Genomic DNA, 9,030 nt, shown 5'->3' on the forward strand with positions numbered 1-9,030 from the left:
AACCCAGAAATCCTAGAAACAGAACAGATTGGTGGTTGCCAGAGGTGGGAGTTGAGGGATGAGGGAAATGAGTAATCACAGTCAAATGGTACAGACTTCCAGTTATTAGATTAAATTCTGGAGCTGTAATGTATATCATGGCTGAAGTAATTAATAGTACTGCATTTTATATTTGAAAGATGCTAATAGTAGATCTTAACAGTTCTTAATCATATGAAAAAATTATACATGAAATTTAATGTCCAAGAATGTATAGTTTAAACAGTGCAAAATGGAGGTCACCACATTTTTTCCCACACCTATATAACACTCTTGTTAACTAAACTTACTATGGTTATCATTTTGCAATATATACACACATTGAATGATTATGTTGAATACCTTAAGTTAATACAATGTTATATGTCAATTATATCTCAGTAGACATTATATACATATAATTGAAAAGGAAATAAAATGCTCCTCAAAAAAGAATAACAGAGAGAGAAAGCAAATGGGCATATATGACACCATATTTTTTTTTTTCTGTCAACTACTTGGAACTTTAGTCTCTGAAGCTCTTGGTCAATGGTTCCAAGTGGTATTCTGAGACAAACTCTTCACGTCGGGTTGCGGTTCCCCCAAAACAACTTATAAGGCACACTTACTAAATTCTTAAGGAAGAATTATTTTAATTGCTTTTTAAAGCTGTAAACTCCCTTCATTGCAGGCCTTTGGTGAATGAATGAATGGTTTGTTTATAACTCTTCTTATACAATATAATTTAACATTTTGATTTTTCATGAGTTTGTTTCTTTTAGTGTGTTTTCCAAGCTTCTGGGACAAACTCTAACCTCCCTTATTGCACAGGCTAATACTCTGGAAGCAAATTCAATCTAAACATCAAATTTAATGAAAAATAGAACATCATAAAAGAAAATTAATGGTTATAGTCTTCACCCTGGTTTTCACTTGGCAGATTCACCTGGTTTATCATCCCTACTTGACGTATATTATTAATGATGGCAGTGATTATGATATATTGACATCTGTCCACTGAATATTATACAGAGACTAGAAAACTAATGTCACATAGATGTTTGTGTCTTAACCTGACATGTTCGTAATGGTCTTTTACGTAAGGACATATAAAAGAAAATGATGAGCTTCATTTTTATGGTAGTGGTTTAATGTTCAAGAATGTTCACTTGAAAAACAATGCAAGAATGGAGGCCACTGAAAATTTTTGTCACACTACATAACTTTCTTGTAACCCTAGGATAGCAATATTTTATACTGGTATAGTTAATTTGGAGACATTGGAAATAAATAAATTTGATGAGATGAAGACATAACATATTAATGGTTTCAGATGTGGGTAAAAGTAAACTCTGTTCTATGTTGAGAGTCTCATAGTAAACTAGAGTATTATTTCTCATATTGTCATAAAGGCTTCTAATTAAGATTTTATATGATCTATTGTAAAAGTAGTGGATGCTAAGTTAATAAAAGTGCCAATTTTCAATCCTTCGTTTTTTTCCTGTTAAATTGGTAAACTAAGGACATAAAATAGATAAATATTTCAGACGAAAATCTGAAAGAGTAATATCATTACTGTTGGACTATAACTTAGCAGCCATTTCAAAAGGTGCCTTATCAGACCAGATCTCACCAGGAAGCATAGCACTGTTTCTAAGGAGATTAGCATTTTCTGATAATACATTTAGAAACAAATTTTCTTTTTTTTTTTTTTTATGTTTTATTTATTTCTAGGAGAGAGAGAGAGAGCGTGAGCAGGGGAGGGTCAGAGAGAGAGGGAGTCACAGACTCTGAAACAGGCTCTAGGCTCTGAGCTGGCAGTAAGCACAGCCCGACGCGGGGCTCGAACCCACGAACCGCGAGATCATGGCCTAAGCGAAAGTAGGACGCTTAACCGACTAAGCCACCCAGGCGCCCCTAGAAACAAATTTCTATGTGAGGCATCAGCAAGTGACACTGGGTAATGAAATAAAAATAGTAGCTTAAATGGGTTTTATAAAAATTATAAATTATATTCTCTGTTGTAATTATCAATAAGAATCCATATTCAAATAAAATAAAAAATTACCTTCCAACTGAAATTTTATTTATTTTGTACCTTTTGAATGACAGTTTTTTAAACAGTCTCTATTTTTCTACAGCAGTCTCAGGTTCACAGTAAAATTTAGTGGAAGGTATACAGATTTGCCATATATGCCCTTCTTTTCCCTCCACAAATCCATATCCTCTCCTATTAACATCTGTCACCAGAGTGATAAATTTGTTAAAATTAATTAACTTAAACTGACACATCATGATCACTAAAAGCCCATAGTTTATGTTAGGGTTCATTCTTAGTATAGTGCATTTTATACATTTGGACAAATGTATAATGGCATATATCTACCATTATAGTACTATACAGAATAGCTGCCCTCCCCTAAAACTCTTCTGTGCTCAGTCCATTTATCCTTTTCTCTCTCCTTTAACAATCACTGATCTTTTTACTATCTCCATAGTTTTGTCTTATCCCGAAAGTCATATGGTTGGAATCATATAGTATAATAGCATTTGCAGATTAACTTATTTCACTTAGTAATATACACTTAAGATTCCTTCATGTATTTTCATGGTTTGATAGCTCATTTATTTGTAGTGTGGAGTAATATTCCATTACTGGATTTGCCACAGTTATTTATGCATTTATTTACTAAAGGACATCTTTATTGATTTCATATTTGGTCAAATATGAATAAAGCTCCTATATACATCCATATGCAGGTTTCTGTGCAACTATGTTTTGAACTCCTTTGGGTAAATATCAAGGAAAGCCATTGCTGGATCATATGGTGAGAGACTGTTTAATTTTGTAAGAAACTCTTAAGCTGTCTTTTTCAAAAGTAAGTGTACTATTTTGTATTTCTACCAATAATAAATGAGAATTCTTCTAGGATATTGATGATTTCCTATCTCACATTTAGGTCTTTAATCTATTTTGAATTTATTTTTTGTGTATGATGTAAGAAAGTGGGCCAGTTTCCTTCTTTTGCATGTAGCTGTTCAGTTTTCCCAACACTATTGGTTAGACACTGCCTTTTTCCCCTTTGGATATTCTTTATTGCTTTGTTGAAGATTAATTGACCGTATGGTTGTGGGTTGAGTTTCTGGGTTTTCTATTCTGTTCCATTGATCCGTGTGTCTGTTTTTGTGCTAGTAGCATATTGCAAATTGTAATATAACTTGAAGTATGTAATTGTGATGCTTCCAGCTTTTTTTTTTTTTTTTCAAGATTGCTTTGGCTATTCAGGGTCTTTTGTGGTTCCATACAAATTTTAAGATTGTTTTTTATAGCTCTGTGAAAAATGTTGTTGGTATTTTGATATGGATCACATTGAATGTGTAGATTGCTTTGGGTAGTATAGGAATTTTAACAATATCTGTTATATATGATGTATTTATATATTTGTACATATATTCATTATAAATATATAATGGAATATTACTTAGCCATTAAAAATAAAATCTTGCCATTTGTAATGATGTGGATGGAACTCACGAGTATTATGCTAAGTGAAGTGAATCAGCCAGAGAAAGACAAATACCATATAATTTCACTCATATGTGGACTTTAAGAAACAAAACAAACACATGGGAAAAAGAGAGAGGCAAGCCAAGAAACAGACTCTTAACTATAGAAAACAAACTGAGGGCTTCTGGAGGGGTGTTGGGTGCAGGGATGGGCTGAATCAGTGATGTGTATTAAGGAGGGCACTTGTGATGAGCACTGCGTGCTGAATGTAAGTGATGAATCACTAAGTTCTATACCAGAAACCAGTATTATACTGCATGTTACCTAACTGAAATTTAAATAAAAATTTGGAGATAAAGAATAAAATCTTTTTTAAGAAATTTAAGACAATAAAAAAATAAACCGTCTTTCAACTAAAAAGAAAAAATTATAATTTCAAGGCATTTAATTCTTAGCTTTCCTGGAATATTGGACAGGGAAGTGTCACTGAAGAAATAGGCAATAGAAAAATTCTCAAAGAGGCTTGATTATAAATCCTATGCAATAAACTTTGGAAACATATAAAATAATAATAATAATAATTAATGAGAATTCCTGTTGGTCCACATTCTTGCCAGTGTTTGGTGTTGTCACTGTTTTGGATTTTTGCTACTGTAATAGTTGTGTGGTCGTGTCTCTGTTGTTTTAATTTGCTGTTCCCTAATGACATATGATGTTTCTTTCATATGCTTCTTTGCCATTTTAACATCTTCTCTGGTGAAGTATGTGTTAAGAACTTTTGCCTACTTTAAAATTAGTTTGTTCATTCCTTATTATTAAATCTGGAAGTCCTTTGTATATTTTGGATAGCAATGCTTTGTCAGATAGCTTGTCGCAAATATTTTTTCACAGTATGTGGCTTGTCTTCTTCCTGCCTTCACAGGATCTGGCACAGCTTAGAAATTGTAAATTTTAATGAAGTCCAGCTTATCAGTTACTTTTTTACAAGTGGTTTTGGTGTTGTATCTAAAAAGTCATTGATAAAGTCAAGACCATCTGAATTTTCTCCTATGCTATCTTCTAGGAGCTTCAAATATTTGCATTTTATGTTTAGGTCTATAATCCATTTTGGTAATTTTTTTGAAGAATATAAGGTCTGTGGCCATATTACTTTACTCCTCCTCCTCCCCTTCCTCCTCCTCCTCCTCCTCCTCCTTTTTGGCATGTAGACGTGCAGGTGTTCTGGCAGCATGCATTGAAAAGACCATCTTTTATCTTTGTTCCTATGTCAAAGATTAGCTAACTATTTTTATGTGGGTCTTTTCTGGACTCTTAGTTCTGTCCTATTGATCCATTTGTCTACTCATTTTTGCCATTACTACATTTTCTTGCTTATTGAACCTTATAGTAAGTCTTGAAGCCAGTGGTGTCAGCCCTACAATTTTATTCTTCAATAGTGTGCTGGCTGTTCTGCATATTTCCCCTATTTATATAAACTTAAGAATCAAGTTGGTTGATATTCACAACATAACCTTCGGTGATTTGGACTGTGATTGCATTGAATCTATACATCAAGTTGAGAGCTGACATACTGGCAGTAATGTATCTTCCTACCCATGAGCACAGAATCTTTTAATTGTTTTTGTCATTTCTATCATTAGATTTTTTGTTATTTCCCCATATATTTTATACTTATTTTGTTAGATTTATACCTAAGCGTTTAATTTTTTGAAAGTGAACGTTAATGTTTTGTGTTTTTAATTTCAAATTTCATATGTTGGTTGCTAGTAAACTTTTGTGTAGCCACCTTGTATCTGCAAATCTTGCTATAATCACTTATGCCATACAAACAAAGTCAGTTTTACTTTTTCCTTTCCCAATATCTATACCTTTTATTTCCTTTTCTTGCCTTGTTATTTCCAGTATGATGTTGAAAAGGAGAAGTGAGAAGAGACATCCTTCTCTTGATCATGAAAAGTGGCAGGTTTTTGGCAGGTTTGTAATGTATTCATAGAAAATTTGATCCAGGACTTACTTTCTCAGTAAATATGTAGCCATTTTTTAATGTTAGTATTTATTTGAGAGAGAGAGAGAGAGAGAGAGAGAGAGAGCAGGGGAGGGTCAGAGAGGGAGACACAGAATCCGAAGCAGGCTCCAGGCTCTGAGCTAGCTGTCAGCACAGAGCCAGACATGGGGCTCGAACCCACCAACTGTGAGATCATGACCTGAGCCGAAGTCGGATGCCCAACCAACTGAGCCACCCAGGCACCCCAATATGTAGCCATTTAATAGTCTTATTACCTCTTTCATTATGATATGTGTTTGAAGTTAGAACTTCATGGAACCTAAGTCCCCTCAAATCACCAATAACTGCTTATCCAAGGGTAGAGATAGCAGTGATAACAATAGGTTTCCTTATTCTGGCATCTTGCTCTAAAGGAATTCAGCACATTCTTACCAGACATATGCCTTCATGACTGCTTCTACTAAGCCTTTTGCCATCTTTGACTGATGAGCTGGTTCAGATGAAGTGGAAGAGAGCATTTCTTTTTTTACCCTTAACATAACTTACTTTTGGCTTGCATGGCTTTAGTCATAGTTTTACATTATACACTTGGTTTCCCCTTTCCTTACTCATATCTGCATTACTTTTATATTTCTTGTTCTGATTTTCAGTGATATATTTGGGTTGGACATACTATCATTTGTTGGCAAGTTAAAGCTTCCTTTAATGCAGGCACCAATTCCTGGTGAAATTATCTGTACCTTGGGGGATGAGTATACAATACAATACATGGAGTTACTAGGGCTTTAACTTCAGTTAGGTCTCTCAGGAGGTAATAGTTACCTAAGAGAGGACTGGGAGAATGATGTGCATAAATAAGTATCTTTGGCTTGGATTACACAGTACATGGGCTTAATTTTTATAGTATCCCTTTGATCTAAGTGAACTAAGGAACAAAGTAGGCAATCAAAATTAGGTTACATTTCTTTGAATATATTTTGAAAGACAATCTTAAATTCCTTTTCAATGCAATTAAAGCCACATATGTTTCATAATTAGTGATTGTATCTTTTCATCATTTTCTAATATGCACTATTATAGGGCATTTTCTCTTTTGCCTGGCTTCCTAATCTCCAGCCTTTTCCTGCTGTGCCTTCTATCTTATAGAGACAGTGTGGTCTGGAGAAACAAAAATAGTGTTGGAGTTCTTCTTCTGCTAGTACCAACTCTCGGGCCTTACAAAATTGTTTAACTCTCAAAACCTCATTTCCCTCACTTATAAATAGTCACTGAATAAAAGAAGCCATCAAAAGCACACTTTCAATATCCACTAACCTTTTCCCATACAAATATCCAGGTTCTCAACATTAAACTGCATTTCCTTCTATCTGTTCTCTCAACAGTAACCTTTTGTATTTTTTAAGTGTAATTCTTTTATTGCACTTTTGTTCCATCAATACTCACATTTATATCTCCAAAGTAAAATATACAAACATTGTTCATTAGTTTAAGGCACAAGTGAATCCAAGTTTTCAAATGACAGCATCATTTGCAATTGTACTGCTATTTCTCTTGATTGTTCTGCTCTGTCCTCCTTTGTTGTGTTTTATGGTCATGACAACTATTGCCATGAATGTATGATAAGGTCACCTGGGTCTCATGCCTATATTCTACCAGCTAACTATGTCAACATAAACTGCTTCAGCAAAAGCCCCAATTTTCACTTTTACTGGACTGATTTGTGCTACATCTCTTCCCTGACCTCACAGCTTTAGCTGACAAACTGATAGCAATGGATTAAGACTGTTATAAACTCTGTACTTGGTGGGAGTGTGAGAATTGAGAGATGGAGAGATGGCACATATCATCTCTGTCCTTTCCCCAACCATATGGAAGAGAATGAAGATGGGTGATCCCCCCTTCAAAGGAAAACAAAACAAAACAAAGATTTGTTAAGATATGTTATCAGAAACAGGAATGTGGTTACTAGATAAGAATAAACAAAAAAATATATAAATAGGAAGACGAAACCCAGAACAAAACAAATTGAAATTTGACCAATGCAGAAATATCAGTTTATCCTTCTAACTGACTCATTGTATAGATTGCTAAGATTAAGGAAGTTAGCCAAGATGTCTAGCTAGTTGTATAGCCCACTGGAAATTAATGATAGATCCTAGGTGTCTTTATATTCATTTTTGATTGAAGTCTGTGAATTTATATACACTTGCACAGAAAAACAGATGCAAGAATTCAACTTTAAAAATGATCAGAATATATGACTTTGCAATATGGGAAAACCAGTATCATCTGACTGCCAAATTGAAGCAGATCTATACAAGCAAAGAGAGTGTGTTTTTTGTATCCCCAAAAGAATGGCTAGCTCACTATGGCAAATGCATATTTGGCCTTATAGCACATCTTAGATAGATAGAATTATTATCCTGTCTTATTATTTTGCTTTCCATTTATATATTCTGGCACTTTACAATATGTTTAGTAATTACCTTAAATAGTATCCTTCTTCTTTGTTGGTGACACTGTAGAAAATGGTCTTGTGAAAATTGTTCATAAATAACTATCATAAACCTGAAGCCATTATCATACCAAGACAACAGTTTCCTGTAGATACTCTATTAATAATTTTGGAAAACTGATGACATCATGGTATTCATTGGTGATTCAGAGAGTGATCATATTTCTTACTGCTTAATGGAAAATGAAATTATACACTGGAAATGAAATTTTCAACTAGGACATTAAATCACATTGCAGTTGGTTTAAAATATGATGACTCTGGTGGGTATGGTGAAATGCAGAGTTTTCAGTCTCTGGATCCTCCTATCTATATCATACATTTTCTTAGCAACAACATTCCATTCCATTTAACGTACAAACTATCTTTTCCTAGAAGAGATTGTAATTGAAGACCTACTCACTGTTCTTTCTTCTCTCACAGCCTGGTGGTTTACATTGCTCTGAATTCCATAATCATTATGATACTGATGAAGTCTGCATTCTTCCCTCTTATGCTTTTGGTTTTGTTTCATAAAACTGTTTTGGAGGGACTTCGATTGATTTTTTATTCTGCAAACTTCTGAGCATCCTCATTACTGTTTTTTCATAACACTCAGGTCATACTTGGAAGCCCCTTCTGATGATACCCTTTCCATACTTTCAAGACCCCCTAGATCTCTTGGCTTCACTATGTTAGTTCAGGACAACATCAGAAGGTAGCATGCATATTTTAAATGAGTTGGCCTTACTTTTTCATCATAGTTTACTTATTTGTGCCCTTGAATTGCCTTGTGCAGACCACCAGGATGTTAAGAGAGAGAAATCAGCTTTATTAGATTAAATCGTGTGTCCAAAACAGTAACCATCCTATGTCTTTACTTTGTTTCCCCTTTGAATATTGCAGCCTGAGCTCACCATACCTTCCTGCTTAGGCTTTCTGAACAGTAGCTTAATACTTAAAATTTCACCAGCAAGCACACGAAGCATTTAGTAAAACACACAG

This window comes from Hyaena hyaena, unplaced genomic scaffold (genome assembly GCF_003009895.1).
Source record: "Hyaena hyaena isolate Hyena2069 unplaced genomic scaffold, ASM300989v1 scaffold_976, whole genome shotgun sequence".
Taxonomy (NCBI): Eukaryota; Metazoa; Chordata; class Mammalia; order Carnivora; family Hyaenidae; genus Hyaena; species Hyaena hyaena.